The 21,530-nt window shown below is 37.2% G+C and overlaps 1 protein-coding gene across 2 annotated transcripts in view; it reads left to right on the top strand.

Moving 5' to 3' along the window:
• The window catches only part of LOC117419822 (transcription factor SOX-5-like), a 231,395-nt gene that overhangs the window by 59,391 nt on the left and 150,474 nt on the right, over positions 1 to 21,530 (top strand). For both annotated transcript variants that reach the window (XM_058986152.1, XM_058986153.1), the window contains exon 4: positions 20,487 to 20,583. The gene's annotated coding sequence lies outside the window, so the exon portion shown is untranslated. The remainder of the gene's footprint in view (positions 1 to 20,486; positions 20,584 to 21,530) is intronic.

Below are 21,530 nucleotides of genomic sequence, written 5' to 3'. Positions count from 1 at the left end.
TTGCAAAATGCACATTAAAAGAGTTGTATATAGTAAGCTGTGGCAAAATACCCCCTGAATGGAGGTAAATGACTAGTGGGGTTTAAGTATTTTTATTTTAATCTGTGCTGTCTGATTTTTACCGACACGCCAGATAATCATTGTAAATCAGCATTTTATATGTGAAGTGTTCTAAATAAATGTACATTCCGCACGACACAATGCACAATTTGAAATGTTCACAAATTAGACACAAAATAGATATTCCCATTATTTTTTATTTCCATTTGGTTGCTGCTCGCTGATGGGAGAGCCGTCTCCCTGTACACTAGTAGTTTCTATAACAGTGAATTATGCTTCCATTCATTTTTTTTTGATCTCGTTAACATGCATTTTGATTAACGAGTTCCCCTTATCTGGTCATTGGGACAAGAAGTGATGTACGTGACCTGCGACAGTTAAGCTTTTTAACGAGAAATATGTTCATTTAATGACCTCATTGACTCAATTTCAAAGCATTAACGGTTTGATTTTATTAACACATTTTGTTTGAAATTCACTTGATACTAAAGCTGTGATTACTATACCCCGAGTTCGATACAGTAACACTGTTTTTTGAAAATGAGGGTTTCCTCTTTAAAAGTTAACAGGGTGGGAAATTGTCACTGTTGTACCTAATAACGGAAGATGACTTCATCTGTTGGCTTCAAATTCTACTCTGTTAAGAGTATGAATTGGATAAAAAGGCTCTTCTTTTCATCAGACCCTTTTAATGCAATTAGTGCTATATAGTAGTAGTCTGTTAATGCAGTCACGCTGGATAATACTGAATAACCTTTAGCCTGCAAATAGAAAAAAAAATCATTCAGTGGACTTTTTTTAAATTAAATTATGTTTATTGAGAAAAAGCCAAGTAATAGGTTTAGCATATAATGAGTGACTAAATTTCATTAATACTGTATTAAGAGAAAATACACATTCATTGTCTGTTTTGCCCTCTCTTTTAACAAAGAAAATCATGTCACATTTAACGTACTGGATGTAATTACAGTTTTGTGTATACATTTCTGAAGCCTCTACTATGCATTGTTATCAAAGAGGATATTGAGAGCAGTCTGAGTTTTTAATTTTTACTGTTAGTGGTAAATAACACAGAGGTCAGATTAAAATACATGGTTTGTGATTTAGAACAAGCATATTAGGTATAGCAGCGGAGCTCGTCAGTAGATGAGTACTGCCTCATTTGACTCAAAAAGGCCAGGAAAATTATATTTAATTTTGCTTTAAGCAGCCTATTGTGGCAAAGTGGTTTGCAGTGTGCAGGTGTAGAGGTGATGCAGTGCTCAGTAATAACAATCCAACAACAGTTCAATGGTGGAAAACAAGCTTTATTATTTGCTTAAATAATAATACTGGCTATACACAGCGCTGTGTAAAGCCAGTCAAAACCACAGGGTTCAGTCCTGAAATAATAATAACACTAATAAAGACACACACTTTATACACACACACGATCACAAGTCCAATAGTGAGTGATCACAAGTCCAAAAGTGGTGAATTATACAGCAGTTAGTGAAAGTGCAGTGGTGTAGTCCGGGGTTGGTGCTGGCTTTTAGCGACAGCTACAGGATAGCTTAGCCATCTAACAATGACAAATACAATTATTAATAGACAGACAAAAACAACACGAAAAACATGGTTAAATCGCTCTCGTACGTCCTTTACAGGTCTTTCCATAACCATAACAAAGGAACAGGTTGCTTGGCCACATCCCCTGATATACCTTCAGTCATGACCCCTTCGGTAGCGTGTGCAATCACGTATCCTCCAATCCATTAGTGACACATCGCCTACTGCATTAAGACGATGACTTCTGGTATTGTGACTCCGCCGTCTTTCTGGATGGCCGACTTCCAATTGACCCTGGAATGAACTGCCAAACCATCCAGTCCGGGACACACTGTTCCTGTATACTGCACCCTCACAGGTCGGGAGGGAGATTGTTGACTAGGATTCATTCGCTCTCTGTCACACCTATATATACAGTAGTGTTTAAAAGTTTGGAAACAACCAATGATTTACAGCAAGACTAGGGATGACGATTTTATTGCCCTTTTTAACTCACGCAAACCTGTTACTTACTAAATACCCTGGTATCTTTGAATAGATAATCATCTCCTCACTAAAAATATGCTAAATATTGTAATCAGCAAGACATCTCACAAGTAGAATGGTACCCATATATATTCTACTTCTTCTAGGAAAGCAGTACAACTGAGGATGGGGAGTTTGTTGTCGGATAACTTCACTCATGAATATCCCTGGTATCTCTGAATAGGAAATTGTCTCCTTTAAAAGATATGCAAGAGATTTGAATGAATAGTTTCTCCCACAAGTGCTGTGGTACTTAATTTGAATATTTCCAGATATTGATCAGTTATTAAAAATGCTTCCGGGGAAGTTGCCTTTTAACTGGATAGTAGAAGGTGTGACCTTTGGAAGTGGTGCTACTTGCTGGTAACCGGAGCTTTCTGACGCACCATTGCCTGTTCTGTACTCTTTCGTGCGCTGGAAAGGAAATGTGTGCTAACATAAGTGGATCCTTTTTCTCAACTAAAAGTAAAATATCATGTGATCCCTGAGTGGCTCACGTGGTAGAAGTGCAGCCATGTGGTGCACAGGGTGAGTTATACAGTGCAGGTTCGTGTCTGGGCTGTGCGAAGTAGGCCAGTCTAAGGCCACAGCGTCTTTGTGGTCTGACGAGAGTTTTGGAGGACTGGGAGGCCAGAAACAGAGAAAGAGTTGCTGGTGCCAGAGCCAGAGTTGCTGCCAGAGAAAGAGAAGCAGCAGCAGCCTGAAGCACCTCTCCACAGTGCACCCTGGTGTGAGTATTGTGGCAAACAGACCCACCACTGGAGTGACTACCCTGATGTCCCGCCATTCTGGTGTGGACTGTGAAGAGTTTGTACATGGATGGCAAGATTGCCCATACCCAAAGCAAGAGAGAGAAGCTGCCGCTGTATACAGAGCCAGTGAGAAAAGTGCCACTGTCTCCAGAACCAGTGTCAGAGGGGGAAGCCCTTTTTGAGTGCTGTTTAGCCAGCTGCTTGTTTCTCTCTCCCAGAGTAATCCTGCACCATTTTCAGCCGTAACCTCAAGTAACCTGGGTGTGTAGCACAGTGTCCTTTTGTTTGGTTGGACGCTCCTCAGGCCCCACCACTCAGCCAATCAGGGATTCACGGTCAGCAAACCCTGGCCGAGGCCCCTGTTCAAGCAAATGACTGAAGCGCAGTTACCCTGGAGCATCCGAGCAGCTCCTGTAGAGATTCGCATGTGCCGAGAAGCCAGTGACAAGCCTGCCCCTGTAACAATACCCTATTCGTTAGCATTCAAGTATATACAGTATTTCTTGAAAGTACTCATGACTTCAAAGTAATGTTGCATTTTACTCCACCAAAATACATTTTACTCACATAGAGGTCTATTCATAAAGGGTTAACGTCTGTTGAAATGAGAAAACAGGAGTACATGATCGGATTTCGCCCATAGCCGCCTATTTAACGGCAGTTGCTATTCATAAGAGATAATTCAGATGCGTCTTTAAGTCACAACAACTTTAGTCTATGAAGGCATGTTTTTAATGAATTGAGAGAAAGGTTAATGATTACCTCATTAGCATAAAGTTTTCATCGGTCCTGAGCATTAACCTGCTATTCATAACAGTGAACTACAGCAAAATGCTGTCAATAACTAGGAGTTATTGATGGCTTTCTACCGTCAAGTCTACACTGACGACAGCCTCGGCAGACTAGTTTTTTAAAGACAATTTTTTTTACTACACTTGCTCTGTTATACAGTTTGACATACCCGTGATTAACACTGCCTGTTTTGAAGCAGAGAGCAAGTGAGAGACTGAGAATAGACAGTTATTTTATTATTAATTCTTTGCCATGATCCACAGCTGACAGCGGTCCTTTTCTTTTTATTTTTTTTACCTGAATAGCAGTATGGACGACTTTTGTAAGTTTTATACGGAATTCGTTTTATTAAGGCAGTCGGTAAGTACTTTTATGAATAGGGCCCATAGTGTCTAAATTGGAAATGAATCCACCAAGCATAATTGTTTTTCAAAGGAAGGGTGTGCTATTCATTTTAAAGTGCAGTACTTTCACATTTTATATGTAATACAATGTGAAGCAACTCTTCTTTGACAATTTGTACTTATTCTTACTTCCCAGGAAATAGGCACGGTTCTTATTTAGCCAAAAGCAAGGGATTTGCCGATACGTTGAAATTGTAATGCCATGAGTAAACTGCACATTCTAGAGGTATCAGAAATCTCCCATTTGTTGATTATGTTAAACTCTGCATCATTCTGAAACTTATCATATATAATCTACAGTACCAACAGTAACTGGAAAGAATGAAGCAAGTTCTAAAGAAAACAATGTTCTCTTAATTATGTACATTTCAAAGACTGAAAAAGTTGACAGATAAGAAAAGTAGGTTTTTGAATATTTTTATTTCTGGTACTTTCTAAGTAAAGTATGCTAAACCCACCACAATAAATAGGGGAAGTGTCCTTTTCAACAAAACAAAGATAAGGTACATTTTTGTACTCTATTAACAAGTTTAAACCACAAGTATAAAGAAACCAATGTGTCTGATAAAAATAGACAGCCTACAGTTAAACCTAAGAAAGCGTGGCAATGAAGTGTTAGCCCAGTGGGCAGGGACTTTGTGAGGTGACAGTTGCACTTTAAAAGCCTTGAAGCTTTCTATGCACACTGTGCTTTCACATACATCAGTTCTGTTTATAATATATCCTTAATAGTACTCAATTCTGAAATGTTATATTGTGGTTTTATTTTAAACTTCAATAGAGTTGCAGTATTTTCATCAAACCCTTAAAGGGGAAGGAACATGAGCAGTCTGGCTTACCCGGCATTCTATCTGCAGTGGTAGCAAAAACTAAATACATCAGCAGCATCTTGTATTTTATTTAGATGTCACGTTTATTTTTTTGCCTGTCTGTATGCCCTCCATGTTTTCTTGTCCATGTCACGTCTTGGTGCAGACAGGAATGCAGAGGTAGATGTGTCCACATAACAACCCCAATGTATTTGCTGTGTGTAGTGAACATAGAACAACAGCTCTCACCAATAGTCAAATAACAAAAGATAGTAACACAAATTCAGCGTGAATCCAGTCTTACAGATCTAGAGGTACAGTGACACCAGGTTTCAATATCCATAGTTTTTAGATAATTATTACGTTTTACACAACCATTGAAATCTGTAACTATTGAAATTGTCAACTAAATCTAATTATAATGATCTGATCCTTTATTGTAAAATTTAGATGAATTCTCCTCTGCTCCCTAAATGCAATTTTATTCAAATGTGCTTTTAGTGAAGTTGTTTAGATAATGTATTATTACTTGAAATATAGAATGTGCATTTTTACATCAGGCAACATATAATTCTGAGATATTTTGGTATTCAAGTTAAACCCACAGCATTGAAGCACACAGTTAGAAAGCAGAAGTGTCAAACATTGTATGTTGCCAGACTCTGCAGGCAGAAGACTTTTCTAATTCATGTGCTCTATTATAGAGAAAAAAGAAGAAAAAAACACCTTTGTAGTGAATTCTGAATGTAATGAGCATTACAGTAAAATTACCATATTCTCGGTTTTAGTAGCAAAGCTACGCAATATTGAATCATCACCTTTTAATTTCAATATCTTTCGATAGCAGGGTATGCTAATTTTTTGTATTTAAAATATCTACTCGAATTGTGTCATAATGGGTATAAGCCTACTTGTTCCAGTAAAAAAAATAAAAAAAATAAAAGTGGCTTGTGTCTAAACAAAATACTGGTCTTGCTTGATTGATCTTTACCTTTCCTAAGGAAGAAGTGTGCTACCATAAGAAAATACATGCATAGTGCTTTATGGAAAATATTGATATAGAACACAGGCCAAAAATAAGTCAATTTCCTCGGTAGCAGTTTCAAGAAACCGTTATTGTTTTGTTGATGAAACCACATCAACAAACCTATAATAATAATAATAATGCTATACATTGACATTGAGGGGGTCATTAAACTGGCTTTTAAGAAGGGGGAACGTAATCAACTGGGAACCAAAAAAACATGAGTTCAAATCAATCAAACAATCCTTTATTTCATCAAGAAAGTCAATTGAGAACAAAACCACTTTCAGATCTGATTCCGTTTAACGTAAAATTGGTCGATTATTGTGATATCACTAATTCCTTTAGTCCTGATTATTTATTGTACTGAAAAAGGATTCACAATAATCATATCAGCAAAAATCATATATCTCATAGATGTTGCCTCATAGTTAGGGTCTTCTGGATAAAACGCTTTATACATTCACAATAAATCAGATTTTGCTTTACCGACCATCTCTATTTTAAAATACAGTAGTTTTCTGACAGTTAAGTATTTTATCTGTCATCTGTATTCAATGATGACTCATCTCTCAGACTTATTTTTGGTTATCTTTTGTTTTTGGCTCAGGCATTTCTAAAATCATGCATTTTATGCAGATCTAGTCTTCACTTTCCCGTTTACCAATAGTCATGCACTCAGCTCATGTGTATGACCTCAGTTAATGAGGACATGCCTCTGTACAGGACAGGCCAGTGGTGAATGTCTATTCACTCAAGATGAGCACAAATAATGTTGTCATATGCCATTTTATGATAACATCACTTCTTTATTGTTGTTTCATACTTTAAAAGCATGTACTTTAATATACTAAAAGGGTTATTTATGCATTCCACTTGCATGCAACATTTTTGGGCAGAAAAAAGTATTTTATTTTATTGAACTTTGTAACAGGGCGAGCAGCCCTGTACATTGTTTTGGTTATTTTTAGAACGGAGTCCCCTCCGCCCCTGTGCAGATTATTGTTTTTTGTTCATTATGATTTATTTGTCGGCGAGCGCCGTATGTTTTATTGTTTGTATTTTGACGGCGTAGCCAATTTGTTTTGTTTAGCGTGGATGGGTAGCCCCATCCACAAGATAATTAAAACTCGTGCAGAAGGTGGCCATCTCCCGAATTAATTAGGTGATTTAATTTATTGCTAATCGGGAGATGGTCACCTGTTATAAAAAGCCTGCAGCTCTCTAGCTCGGTGTGGGTGTTGTAGGAGCGAGAGCGAGAGCGAGAGCGTGAAAACGAAAACGAAACTAAAATTATAACATACAGGAACAGTGACAGCGACTGCCCAGCCTGACCTGTATGGTTTATTTATTATTTATTGTTGATTTTGTGTTTGTGATTTGTTTTTGTTTAAACCTTTTATTTTGCTCAGTGAGCATAGTGTTTATTTCTGTTTAAATATTTTATTTTAGGATTCTTTAAATAAAACGGCGCACGTGCCACTGCACCGTACCTTTTGTTTTTGTTGTCCCTTCTTCTGCCGTGACGTCACCACTCATCCATTCCTGTCACAAACTTCCATATATATATATATATATATATATATATATATATATATATATATATATATATATATAGCTTCACTGTATGTACTTACAGTCTAGGTGTTTATGCAATATATTTACACAGCTAGACTAAATGCAGAGCTTGACAACACAGTATTTTGGTAAATATCAATTTCAGATGTTTCTTAAAGATATGGTTAAAAATGTAAATTGCACATATGCAAGTAGTTAGTGTCATGCACTCAACATCTTATTTTCAGAAGTTGATAAAAAAAAACATGTTTACTAATAAGTAACGATAGTTTTGAGGACTTGCTCTCTTTTCTATATATCAATTTGAGCTGAGTGTACAGTTCACAGTATGTCCTTACTGCTGATTTAAACTTTGTTTAGGTACATAAAAACAAAATAAATTGAAGAAATATTCAAGTTACCAAGCTTTAACAAAATTAAACGGGTTTGCATTTATGTTTTCAGTTTGGACTGAATAGCATTGGCTGGCCTAGCCTAATATTACTATGGGAAGTTATATAGTAAGTGAATCATTATTAGCATCTATTTTAAACACCTTAATTTGAGCTGTAAATATATTAACAATACCTTCAGGGTTACATGAGAAATTCTGCTCCAAATAGAATTTTGAACATAAAGAAATTGCACAAAACATATAGCTAGTTGATATTTTTATATCACATAGAACCTAAATTGAGAGTTTTATGTTGCACCACAAGGGTGACATCTACAAACAGGAGAACATTGTGTGCTTGTTGATCTAATGACGTGCTCAATAGAGGGCCAGGAGAGCTGGAAACAAAATGACAAGCATAACAAAAAGGATATTATGTCACCAATCAAATGTTGTCATCATGCTGATCTTACACTAAGGGATAGGTGTACTGAGATGGGCTAGTCGCAGCGTAAACATACCGCAATTTGCATTTTCGTTGCATCCCTTAGCAAGGTATACATTTTGTTGTATGTACTAAGAGAAAATATGTTAATGTAAAGAGCCTTTAATAGAATAGGTGTGTTTCCTATTCCTATACAGATGTTCAGAATGAGCTGGAGGGCTTAGCGGCACATGTGTGCAGTCTACTGCTCCCAAATTAGAAAGGAAGGGGGAGAAATCAACAAAAAACAGATGGGAAACCACATCAAAACAAGGGCAATAACTTAGGTAAACTAGGCATTAAATGTATTTATCTAAATACTAGAAGTCTCAAAAACAAAATGTTAGAACTTGAAGCTACTGCACTAACAAGTAACTACGATGTGATAGGTGTTACAGAAACTTGGTTATCCGAGAGGGATGGAGACGAATATGATATTAGTGGGTATACACTTTATAGGAAAGACAGGCAGGACAGAGGAGGCAGAGGGGTAGCGCTATACATAAAAAATAGTCGTGAAGCCCAGGTGTTAAATCTGGAAGAAGAAAACAATGCAGAATCAATATGGGTCAGAATAATGGACAAAATTCGAAGGGCATAATAATAGGGGTATGCTGTAGACCGCCAAATTCAGACACCAAGCAAAATAATCTTTTATACAATATCATTAGAAATGTGTGTAGCAAAAGAGAAGCCATACTAATGGGGGATTTCAACTTCCCCCATATAAAATGGGAAAACCCAGTGGGGAGCACGACAGACAAAATCGAAATGGTGGAAATGACAAATGACTGCTTCCTAACGCAATTTGTCAAGGCACCAACTAGAGGGGAGGCACGCCTTGATTTAGTCTTATCAAATAACAAAGACAAAATAACTACAACAGAGGTCAGAGAACCATTGACAAACTCAAAATGGTTTAATAGATCAATTAAAAAGAAATCTGCGAAAAAAGGCACTTTACAAGGCGTTTAAAATGGATCAAAAACAAAGTACACAGAAAGAGTACTTGGAACTGCAAACAAAAATCAAAAAGGAAGTTAGAAAGGCAAAGAGAGAGATAGAAATGAGCATTGCTAAGTGGGCTAAAACCAATTCCAAAAAGTTTTTTCAATATTATAACAGCAAGAGAACATTCAAAGAGGAGGTTAAATGTCTAAGAGATACAAATGGCAAAATCATAAACAAAGAGAAAAAAATAGCAAACATATTAAATGATTACTTTTCACAAGTTTTTACAACGGAGGATACAGACAACATGCCCCACATGTTGACCTGTTCCTATCCAGTTTAAAATAACTTTAGCATAACAGAGACAGAAGTGTTAAAGGGACTAGGAGCTCTTAAACAAATCCCCTGGGCCGGATGAGAACCTCCCAATAGTACTCAAAGAAATGAAAGAAGTTATTTACAAACCGCTAACCAAGATCATGCAACAGTCTCTTGACACCGGGGTTGTACCGACAGACTGGAGAATTGCAAACGTAATGCCGATCCACAAAAAGGAAAACAAAACCGAACCAGGTAACTACAGACCAGTAAGTCTGACTTCTATTATATGTAAACTTATGGAACCTATAATAAGATCCAAAATGGAAAATTACCTATATGGTAACAGTACCCTGGGAGACAGTCAGCATGGTTTTAGGAAAGGGAGAGCGTGTCTAACTAACTTGCTTGATTTTTTTGAGGATGCAACATCAACAATGGATAATTGCAAAATATATGACATGGTTTATTTAGATTTCCATAAAGCTTTTGATAAAGTCCCGCATAAGAGATTAACCCTTTGCAGTCCTATGTCGGACCTGGTCCGACATCGCAATTTTCCCTTTCCGGTCCAATGTCGGACCCTGTCCGACATCATCAAAAAGACGCAAAAAACAGGTCTCTAGTCGTTTTTTCTTCGGAAAAAGCCGAGAAAACCATTCAATGGCCGAGTGAGACCGATAGGAACCGAGAGAAGCCGAAAAAAGGGTGTATCTCATGAATACTGATAGACCCGACACCACATAGATAACACGGACATAAACAAACAAGGTAGCTGCTTCTACATCCACCGCTCAAAGAACATCACAGACATTTGCAGAGGTTTTTTTAGATGTTATAGTAATAAGTAATAACGACTTGGATCGCATTATTGAGGAGTTTGGTGATAAAACGAGTGATCAAGAGATGATTTATCGGTATGTACTATTATTAAGAGGCATTTGAAAAATATAGCAAACAAGGGGTGGGGCGGGGCTGGAGATGCAGTACTGAATGTCCTGTTGATATTCAGTGCCTTTTAAACCTGTTTTACTGTGAAAAAAAAAATACTTTTAAACAGCGCGTCTAAAATAAACTGTGCGTGTGAAAATAAATTGGACCTGACGCACCTGACACGCACAGAATAAATGGACCGCTAAGGGTTAATTCTCAAACTGAACGCAGTAGGGGTTCAAGGAAATGCATGCACATGGATTAGGGAGTGGTTAACATGTAGAAAACAGAAAGTACTGATTAGAGAAGAAACCTCAAAATAGAGCAAGGTAACCAGTAGAGTACCACAGGGATCCGTATTAGGTCCTTTGCTCTTCCTAATCTACATTAATGACTTAGATTCTGGTACAGTAAGCAAATGTGTTAAATTTGCAGACGACACAAAAATAGGAGGAGTGGCAAACACTGATGCAGCAGCAAAGGTCATCCAAAATGATCTAGACAGCATTCAGAACAGAGCAGACACATGGCAAATTACATTTAATAGAGAAAAGTGTAAGGTACTGCACGCAGGCAATACAAATGTGCATTATAAATACCATATGGGAGATACTGAAATTGAAGAAGGAATCTATGAAAAAAACCTAGGAGTTTATGTTGATTCAGAAATGTCTTCATCTAGACAATGTGGGGAAGCTATAAAAAAAGGCCAACAAAATGCTCGGATATATAGTGAAAAGTGTTGAATTTAAATCAAGGGAGGTAATGTTAAAACTGTACAATGCATTAGTAAGATCCATCTAGAATATTGTGTTCAGTTCTGGTCACCTCGCTACAAAAAGGATATTGCTGCTCTAGAAAGAGTTCAAAGAAGAGCAAAAAGAATTATTCTGGGTTTAAAAATGCATGTCATTTGCATACAGGCTAAAAGAATTGAATCTATTCGGTCTTGAACAAGGAAGACTATGCAGCAATCTGATTCAAGCATTCAAAATTCTAAAAGAAATTGACAATGTCGACCCAAGGGACTTTTTCGACCTGAAAAAAGAAACAAGGACCAGGGGTCACAAGTGGAGATTAGATAAAGGGGCATTCAGAACAGAAAATAGGCACTTTTTTACATGGAGAATCGTAGGAATCTGGAATCGTAAGAATTTGGAACTTTAATTTAATTTCAGAGTACATTGAGACATTAAACTGCGTAAATTTCAATAAAAACTGTAAGAATGGAGATGTTCTAAAACTTTTGACCGGTAGTGTATGTTTAGCAGGAAACCTGGCCGCAGACACACACACACGCACACAAGCATGCACATGTAGTTAAAGCCCTGAAGGTTTACTGCTTTTCAGCCTGTGTCTAAGAACTTATCTGTCAGAAGCAACTGAAAGACTTGCTTAATACTGAGCTGAGGCCATATCTAAAATGGCTTGTCTTGTCATGTACTACATAGGTTTTCTTCAGAGTGAGGTGTCGTGTTCAATCTACCCTGCTAAGTGACTGAAAGCGAAGAGCTCGCTGTAAAAGAATCGGGCCCCCCAATTTGTTCAGGGTCATTTGTGGTGGATGAAACTGTCTTGTTTGTAGATACCTCTTCAAGTTATTAGGCTGTCAGTTTGGTAGCTTTGGAAGATTTATAGCTCTGGGTTTTGCGCGGTTCTCTGTGCTAGAGTGGGTGGGTAGTGGGAGTCTAAAGCATTGTCTACCTAGCTTATTGAGAGGGTCTTTGGACTCCTTGCTAAATTGCTGGAAAACATATTAAGATATGATCAGATAGGTTTTTATATTTATAAATACACAGAACATTTCTAATTTTTACTGCATTGTTTTGTTTGGCACTTTATTATACCGTTTTTTTTTTTTTGTGAGGCTGGATTTGATGTGGCATACATATCAAACCTGTTCTGATATTTAGTTTAAAGGTGACATCATCATAATTATTTAGGAAAGACATATGAAATACAGACCAAAAAATAAAATAGCCTAAGGTATTTCAAAACCAAAACTACCAATAAACAGACAAATAGAAGCCAAGGTCCTCAGAAGCCCGCTTTTTAAAAAGTGTATGTGGATGTTTATGTATTACATGTTAAAACAGTTTAAAATAAAGGAAAGTCTGAAAATAGTGTGGACAACAATGTTGAACTGTAGCTCTTGTTGTCATTCAAACACACACTCCAAATCAGTGACGTGCCGTGACAAAATGGACTGGGGTAGCAGAGTCGTCGCAACCCCCCCCCGCCGACCCCCCTCCTTTTTTTAAGTGGCAGCTACCTGTAAGCCACAGATACCTTTCATAATTTGATTTCTGAAAGTGCCAAGTATATATTTTCCCTTCCTGTGTCAGCTCGGGGATCTGTGGTGTATATCTCCCTTTTTTAACAATCTCCAATTTTTCAGAGAAAGTTCTCCTTGAAAAAGGATTTGTAACCAAATCGACTATGATGTCTCCGTTTTCTCACATTTTTTTTATTTTAGTGTAAAATAAAATTTGAAATAATTAGATGTTGTAAAGGTATTTGTATTTATCAATGTATATTTATAAGCAATATCTTGCGAAATCCAGCTATCCTCCAAACTGCAGCAGTGCTAACCAAGGAATATTCATGTTTTGGGGTTGCTCACTAATGATTGGTCAGCTGTCAGAGCTTTGACTTTCCCATTGGTTGCTAAAGCAGGGCCTTCAAGTGAGGCAGAGAATACCCTGGGAGATTTATGGCCCACCTCTGCTCACTCCTGATTGGTCGCCTGTCTAAAAAAAAGGACATTCTTCGACTCGCCTATTGGTTAAACTCACTGAAGACCTTCAGCTGAAACGGAGAATACCCTCAACTTTTTTTTTCTAGCGTCTGATCGTTGTTTTAGACTTATGCAGGGGAAATGCAGATCTCTTATTGGCTGATCACATCCCCTTCAGGAAACCCCTAGACTCTTAAAACCTCTAGTAAACCCTGTAAGTCATCTTGGATACGGGCATCAGACAAATGAACAAATAATAATTAGAGTAGTATGTTTCATAGTATAAGCAAGCACACTATACGCAAGTGAGTGAGGCAACGTAATGTCATTTGACTGACAGTTTACTTGGCACTGTCTGGTCAGCAGAGAATACCTTGAAGTTCCTGACGGCACACCACTGCTCCAAATTGGCATGCTGGTTTATTCCACTGCACTGCATTGCTGCATTGGCTTTACATATAATCTTGAGGCCTTCCTATTCTCACCTCCCAGTGGCACTCCTTTTAATGGCACCCTGCTGTTCCTGCTGATAAAGTAATAAGGCAAGTAGCACAAAATGCTGCATATACTGGAGTTTTTTCCCCCATAATTAATAATGATTTATCTTAAAGGTTTCTTTAAATATTCTCTTTTTTAGGTTGCTTTATCTAACCTTCACTCTAACGATAAGTGGTGCACTAAATAATGAATTTACACACAGATAAAACTCAAGTGTCATTCTTAACCAGACTGTGCCATATGAAAAAAGACAGTTTGTATGTGTTATGCAAACTGCTAAATAGAAATAACATGTTTGTTTCAATGAACACTAAAACACAGGAAATAAAATACTGATAGAAACTGACAGTATACCCTCTCTGGTAATGGCCAAAATAAATACATTTCACAGACAATGCTTGTAAACTGAACAACTGTACAACAAGCTGTGTTATTTGATCTGCCGGATATTTAATTTGATTAAAGTGGAGTGGTTTGGAGTCTTACTGTTTATTAAGTTAGGCATGCTGAGTCTTGCTTTATTAATCCAATACAATTACATCTATGACTCCATGTGTGTTTTTTATTTTCAAAGCATATACCATGAAAGACTGCACCATGCAGACTGTTCCAGGGACCACTTTTTCTTTAAACTAAAACACAGCACAGGAACTCAGAATCCCGTAGGTATCAACTTGTGTAAGAAATGCATAAAGGTTTGCAGTAGCTATAACAATACCTGAATGAAGTCCTTGAAAATGAATAAAGAGTAATGAGTAATATTAGCAGGTAAGATGTAGAGCACAAAAGAAATAGGGACATTTCATTAATGCTTATAAAAATATTACATTGTTTTCCAGAACAGAGTAAAATCTATTTAGAAAGCTTGCGCTCCTGTGTGCTGGTTTGAACAATTATGTGCTGGATTTCTAAGATAACGTTGTCTGTGCATTTTTGTGAGTGCAGTGAAGCTTCAAGAGCTATATGTATCACAGATGAAGTCTGCTTCCCTGGGGGGAGTACATCACCATTTGCTTTAATATTTCTTGATGTTTCACTCATGTTTCATCTGAGAAGTTAAGTCCAAAATTGACAGAAAAATTAAACAGTGTTTGTGGTGCAACCCCCCAGAGGAGTGGGAAGACCAGCTCTGAAAACAGTGCATGAGACACCTGCTTGACACAGCTTCTTGTTAGCCATACAGGCTGTGGTCAGAAGTATTAAAAAGGAAGTGCCTGCTTCAGACTTCAGTTTAATTATTATTTATTATTATTATTTATTTCTTAGCAGACGACCTTATCCAGGGCGACTTACAATTGTTACAAGATATCACATTATATCACATTATACAGATATCACATTATTTTACATACAATTACCCATTTATACAGTTGGGTTTTTACTGGTGCAATCTAGGTAAAGTACCTTGCTCAAGGGTACAACAGCAGTGTCCCCCACTGGGGATTAAACCCACAACCCTCCAGTCAAGAGTCCAGAGCCCTAACCACTACTCCACACTGTTGCAGACACACATCACTTACAATACAATGATTGACTCATCACTTGACTATGTCTAGAACACACCGACCAAAATGTTTAGTGGGTATAACCATGGCACATTTTGGTTACCAAGGTACAGAGTTTTATGCCTTCCAAGGTTTTTAATTATTGTATTACTGAATATTCCTCTAAGACAGTGACCCTCTGTAGGGTTTGTAAGTCTTGTTGTCCTTGACTAGAGGACCATCTTTAGCTATTCATCCCTGCACCTTCTGCTGTTTAGTACATGGCAGCTAATATCACTTTGGATAACATTTAAATGATATTTGATACCATCTTAATTGTCAGAATATTTAAATTCTTATCTGTTTAATATTGTATTATGGGAGGTCTCTCTCATTATCTCACCGCTAGTGTTGTGCAATTGCCCCTTCTTAAACTGTGTAACAGAAATGACAGTTGCACACCCCTATTGGTCATTTTTTTCAAATAATCTCTCTTAGAAGCAGACCCAGTAGTTGAAAAGTGACATTAGATAGATAACATAGAGAACATGATAATAAGCAGGAAAGAAATATTATGAAAATGTAGATTGTATGAGGTATCCGTGTAAAAACAAAAGAACGCACCAGGGGAATAAACATTACAAACATCAGCTGATTGGTCGAAAACTGACATGTTCTTCTAACCAGAAGACAATCATACAGTTTGTTAATCAGATAATCAGTTTTGAGGAAACTCTTGAACCACACTGTGGTGTATGCTAATTACAGCAAAAGGATTAGAGCGTAGCTCTTATATGCTGGAGTCTTTTTTTTTAAATCATAGGCTAAGATCCTGTTTAGAGAAACATATCTGAGAAATAAGTAATAATAATAAGTGCTGCATCAATAGAAAATACATTTTCCCAATAAAGCATTCTTAAAATTGTCATCAGAGTTTCACATGCCCCCACTGAATTGATTTTGACATGTTCCTGCTTTCCTCATTTGGTTAGTTATATTCATATTAGTCCACGGAGAAGCAAATAAATAAAGATTTCTTGAGCACAGATGGTTTCAAAACATGAATGTACTACACATTCCTCAATCTGCATTCATGTTTTCTTGGTTGAAATCAAAATTGCTGCATTTTACATTCAATAGCCAGACATCCTTAATAGTCAGCAAAAAAAAAAAATCATATAAGATGAAATTAGAAACTAAGTATTTGTGGAATTTGATCAAAATGGAATTAGATATACACCATTTTGTCTTAAAAATAATAAAATGTATTATATTAAGTATTATATTAAAGACCATGTTGCAGATATCTTAATAACATCTTGTCTTGTCCTAATCTAGACTGTGACCCGTGTTCAATAGAACAGCGGTACTGTAAATATCTGGTATTACGGTTTTATATTATATTATGCTCTTCATTCAAGTTAGCAGTGAGAATTTGAGGGTGATGCCTCTGAAAGTGCCAGTATAAAGGAATCAACAGGGACTGATGGTCTGTTACCTTTTGATGGGATTATTAACACTATTTGATCACTGATACATAACATAAAAGTCATATGATTCCATGTGTGATCAACATTTTCTCCTGATGAAAATAACCAGGAATTTAAGTATGTTCCATGCCCAGCATAATTCAAGACAGTGACAAACAATATGTGGTTTTGCATTAGCCCTGTATGGGCAGTTTCTTTTCTGCACTCTGTGAATAGAATTTAAGTGTTATAAATTTAACCATTTGTGAGCATTTTTTATTAGGAATAGTTAAGGCCTGATTATGATAATTCAGACTAGTCTACCATGACAGATGTGTGCCCTTTTTAAGTGCAATGTGGTGTAGCAGGAATTAAATCTATTGCCTTGTTCCATAATTATTAATGTAGTGTTTCTTGCAAACACACACACACACACACACACACACACACAAAACATGCATGTAATTTGCACAACAAAACAAAGGCATAAACATTTTATACAGTCCTGTAATTTGGTAGAGTCTTCAGATGAAGTTCTGAATGTGAAAGAAGCCAAATGCTTTTTAAATGGTGTTGTATTTAATTAAAAACACACAGTTGGTAATGTATGGATTGTCCTGCTGTAAAGAAATGAACTTGCTGTTGTTTGGTTTTGTCATTTGACCCAAGTCATAAAACCGTTACAATATGTGTATGTGTCTGTGGAAGAGTGTTAACAAATGTAACTAGTGGTTCCTTAACTCAATCCCAATGATTGTGTTTTACATGCAGCAGAATGATAAACGTGCCACATGTCAACAAGATCTTTTAACAGTATAAGAAATGACACGTTTTTATCTGCAGCTAGGTAGCGGTAAAGGCAATCTTCTGGTATGTGCAGTTTCAGCTGTAACTTTAGATCTTTTTTTATGAATACATAATTAAGTGGATATTCAATTAACAACTTCCTGAAAGTGCATTCTTCGCTTTTTTAAAGTGAATATTTATATTCTTGGTGTTTTGAAAGGAGGCTTGGCTATATTGAGAATGAAGATATGAAGAGAGCTGTCTGATTTGTTTTAAATACGTAAAACCATTCCTATGTAGTGTGTTTCAGTGTTTTTGTGATAAACGATTGCATTCCATACAGATAACGATTGTGTAAGGATGTTTATTTGGCTTTCTTTTATTTTAAGTCAGTCACTCTATATTGGCCTTGAAGCTGAAATAAAAAAATAAATACAAACACGGCAAGCTTTTCAGAGCTACATTCACCAACTATTTCGAGTGTTTTGAAAAACATATTGAAAAGCAGCCTTGGAAACTACAACCCAAATGATTCAGAAGGAATCACAAGTGGCTTTTAATGGAGAGATAATGGGTTCAATCTTCAGGCAAGGTTAACAGCTCAGACTAGACTGGGGCACAGTAGCTACCCATCTGGAATACAGGAATAAAACATACCGTTATATTTTCTGAAACAGTGATTTTACATGGTCCTCCAGCTGTCATGCACTGACGTACATACCAGTCAATATACCAGAATATAGTTCAGCACACAAATGGAGCACTTGCCACTGCAGCAGCATGTAAACACGTTACAAAACCATTCACAAAAAACATTATATAAGATAACTGATCTTGTAGGAGTTAGGGAGGTTGTGCTTCACAATTCTGATCCAAGGGCCTCAAGAATTAAAAAAGAAACAATTGTAGAAAAACTGCAAAGCGAAAGTGCTTTTCTCACCCCACAATGTTTGTCAGAACTCCTGTTTCCCAGAAGCAAGTAGATGTTGAAAGTTCAGCTCCAGTGGAGACAACTGTTGCATACTTCACAAATGAATAGACTCTGCAACTCTGCACCTTTCCCATTATATATTGCTCATTGTCTTACAAGGAAGGAATATGTGCGTATGAATATTTCATTTTCCTAGTAGGTTTCATTACATTGAAATTTGAAGAAATATATTGTACATTGTAGCTGGTAGGGTATGTACAGTACTTAGGTCAAACTTGTATTTTCTTTGCATTTTAGGAATTGTGATAGCAATTGGTATAGTTCTTGTTCAGTTCCTTAAGGTCTCACAATTGGAATAATGCATGAATTATTTCCCCTGGTTGGCTGGGCTTGAGAAAAATCATTTCAACATGTCCAACATAACCCATATGGAATTGCCCAAGTGAATGGTGTGGTGTACAATATGAATGTCCAGTACTCGCAATGAAAAACACCCATATTTATTAAAAGAATGCAAATAATAAATCACCCGCCCCTATACCAACAATGGTATAGGGGAATCCAACATGGCGGGTTGCAGTCCGAAACAATAAGACACTCCAAAAACACAATCCTCCATGCATGAAACCGAGCTCTGTAGGTCCTGGGGAAAGTGGTGCTCGTGTCCGTACTGTGCTTGTGTCTTGGATGGTGCTCAGGGTTTCTGTGCTGGCTCTGTGGTTGCAGCTCCTGGATCGCTCAATCCTCCTCTGTCACACAAAACAATAACAAACACAGCGTTCTGGCGCATTAGAATCGTCACAGTAAGGGGCCATACTCATGCAACTGCATCCCCTTTGTACCACCAAACTCCTCCCTTCAATCAGCCCGTTGCCATGGTTTGTCCAATCGTTGCCTGACCCGTATCTGATGCAATGGAGTTGTTTAGAGCAGGGTTTCCCAATCCTGGTCCTGATGACCCACTGTTTTCATTCCAACTGAGCTCTGAATTACTTATCTAGACCCTTAGTTGAACTTAATTAGACCTTTTTAATTGTTTTCAGATCTTAAACAGTTGTAGAGTTCAAGTTACTTATAAAATGTTATAGCTAACTTGAAATCTGCAACTATTTAAGAACTGAAAACAAAAAAAGGTCTAATTAAGCAAATGATCAGTTCAATTAAGGGTTTAAATAAGTAATTTTGAACTCGGGTGGAATGAAAACCAGCAGACACAGTGGGTCCCCAAGACCAGGATTGAGAAACCCTGGTTTAGAGTACTTGCAGCTACACTCTTTCCCCAAGATGTCTGACTTCCGATTTCCACCTACTGTCGAGTCCGCTAGTCGAGGGGAAAACATAAAACCAACCTTACACAGCGCCTTTTCTGATCGGGAGGGAGATTTACAGTTCAAATACTTTTACTCTCTGTCATATTGGGGCAATTCACAAATACATAAACAAATGTCCTGTTCTTTAATGGAGTTCTTTAATGAGCAGGCTTTTTGGTAGTACATTCCTAAATCTTTGGAATCAGAACCATTCCCCATTCAACCATACCTGTACATAGATTTTCAAAAAAAAAAATCATTTGCTTTTCAAATTGAAATCTCAAACTCATCTGCTACAAATCTTGTGCTTGGAAACCCTTTTGGATGAACAGGATCATAACGTGCTTGTCTCCTGTGTTAGGTTTGATTAAGATTTTCTGATCTACATCAACCACACCATCATGTGGGGTTAACAATCAAACCCTGTGTTCACTAAATATCCTGGTATCCTTAAATAGGTAATCATCCCCACTTCAAAAAAATGGAAAAAAAGATTTTTAATTAGAAAGACCTCTCACAAGGACAGTAGTACCATTATCCGTTTACTAACAATGCTAAACAACATGTTGTATACTTCTTTTCTGCAATGGTGACGGCAAATACTAGTATCACATTGAATTTAGTAATAAAATAAAATAAAAGGTATTTTCTGGTTTGATTCTGTGCTTGGGAATGTTGATGTCTTGGCAGCATAAGAGACTAAATCTCTCTCTCACACAGGTACAGTGCAGGTGGCTACAAGTCTGGGCTCCTGAATCCTGCTCTGCCAGTACTGAAACCTGTCCTACAAACCCACACAAACTACTAATCTGAGAAGGTAAAAAATAGTTTTATGTATTAAATAAGCTGTACAATATGTTTACTGGTATGTGTTATAATAATAGCAAAAACTATGAATGTATAGACTAGTGTGATAGTTTTAGTGACTGTTCACCCTTTTAGCATCAATGCCTGTTCAGGGGCAACTCCCCTACCTTTGGTTGGTGTAGTTGAGCAAGCTGTCTTCATTGAGATCAAGGCATCTGTTTTACATATTTTGTTTTAAAGTAATGGCTGATGAAAGAGCTCTGACTGAAACTTCAGACCAAAGCATTTTATTCATCACATATCAGGTCTGAAACTTCCCTACCAATGAGAATGATGGGGTGCAATAGTTTAGCTCCCATGCACATCAAATCCTTGGCTTTATACTGAGAGCAAAACTAGCAGACGTGTCTCCTTGTATAAGTAGTTTTTAGTTTGTGAAACATGCATTGCAATTGCTGCAGCATATTTCACAAGCCGTCACATTTCCAACTCATCGAATACAACAAACCCCACGAGACAGAGATAAAGAGAATTACATGCATTAACATTTTTTTTTATCTCATTATTTGTTTTGACCAATCGACCAGACTGTTTAAAATCCAATCACTGAGCAGCTGACAAGTGCAGCTCTTTAATTTTATACAAGAGCGCCCTGTTTTTCTGCCCCCTCTTCGATTAATGCTCCAGCTTGCGCTCAGACAGTAATAGGCTTCTTGCATGCCCACGACTGTTATGATCATGTAAATTTATTGGTGCTTAGAAGGAGTGAGCTATTAAAATATTACAACAGCCATTACAGCGGGCATGCGTTGGCTTTCTCTCCTAACGAACATATGCTTCCGAACGAATGCCTAAACTCTTATTTATGGATTTAATTTAATGTGCGGAAAGAATTCAAAATTAAATTTGGTGTCTGCCTCCGGAGAGTGTCAGTGTATAATAACATGGTAATTTTTA

The sequence above is a fragment of the Acipenser ruthenus genome, chromosome 14 (assembly GCF_902713425.1).
Source record: "Acipenser ruthenus chromosome 14, fAciRut3.2 maternal haplotype, whole genome shotgun sequence".
Classification (NCBI taxonomy): Eukaryota; Metazoa; Chordata; class Actinopteri; order Acipenseriformes; family Acipenseridae; genus Acipenser; species Acipenser ruthenus.
This window is presented reverse-complemented; position numbering and strand designations above follow the sequence as displayed.